We start from the raw sequence: 1149 nt of genomic DNA on the forward strand, positions 1-1149 counted from the left end.
TAATAATAATAATAATAATAATAATGATAATAATAATAATAATAATAATATTAACTATTATTATTATTATAATAATCATAACGTGCGCACACGATAACGCGACAACCATAATAGTAAAGATAATGATGCCGATGATAATGACAATAACGATGATGATATCGATAATGATTTCGATGATGATAAAGATGATAATGTTTATAATGACAATGACAGAATAATTTCTGATAATAGAATTATCATAGTGATAAGTAGTTTTATAATACAAGTAGAGTACAGCGTGCCCCGAAGAAAACGTAAACAACAATGTTCAACAATTTATAATATCAAACAGAATATTATTTGTAAGTATTTATATATATATATATATATATTTATATATGTATATACATATAGATTGTTTATATATATGTATATATGTATGTATGTATACAGTATATATATACATACATACATACAAATATGTACATACATACATACATACATAAATACATACATACATACATATATATATCTATGTATATATGTATGTATATATGTATATATAGTATGTATATATGTATGTATGTATACAGTATATATATACATACATACATACAAATATGTACATACATACATACATACATAAATACATACATACATACATATATATATCTATGTATATATGTATGTATATATGTATATATAGTATGTATATATGTATGTATGTATATATATATATATGTAACACGCAAAACATAACACGCGTTGATGTTGGGAGGATGAGACCCTGGTGAAGCATACATATGAATTTACTTTGATCGATTTGAGAAGATAAATTAATGAACTTGCTCCTTTTAAAATTACATTTAGTGCGATATTAAACACGTTTCATGCCATTTGACAGTTTATTTAAAAAAAGAAAAAACAAAGTTATCAAAAATTTCATGAAATATTTTGTCACATTATCAACATTAGTACTTTTTTTTTTTTGTAATAATAATTTTCCTAATTCTGTAATCATTCTAAAACAAATTATAGTTAAAAATATATAATAAGAATATATATATATATATACATAGTGGCATTCCATATGATTTGAATGATAAATCATATAAAATTGATACAACATAGAAAGTATCAATCATTAAATGCACAAATTACAAAGTCATA

Source organism: Polistes canadensis, unplaced genomic scaffold (assembly GCF_001313835.1).
Source record: "Polistes canadensis isolate GaletaPanama2010 unplaced genomic scaffold, ASM131383v1 scaffold_66, whole genome shotgun sequence".
NCBI classification, from domain to species: Eukaryota; Metazoa; Arthropoda; class Insecta; order Hymenoptera; family Vespidae; genus Polistes; species Polistes canadensis.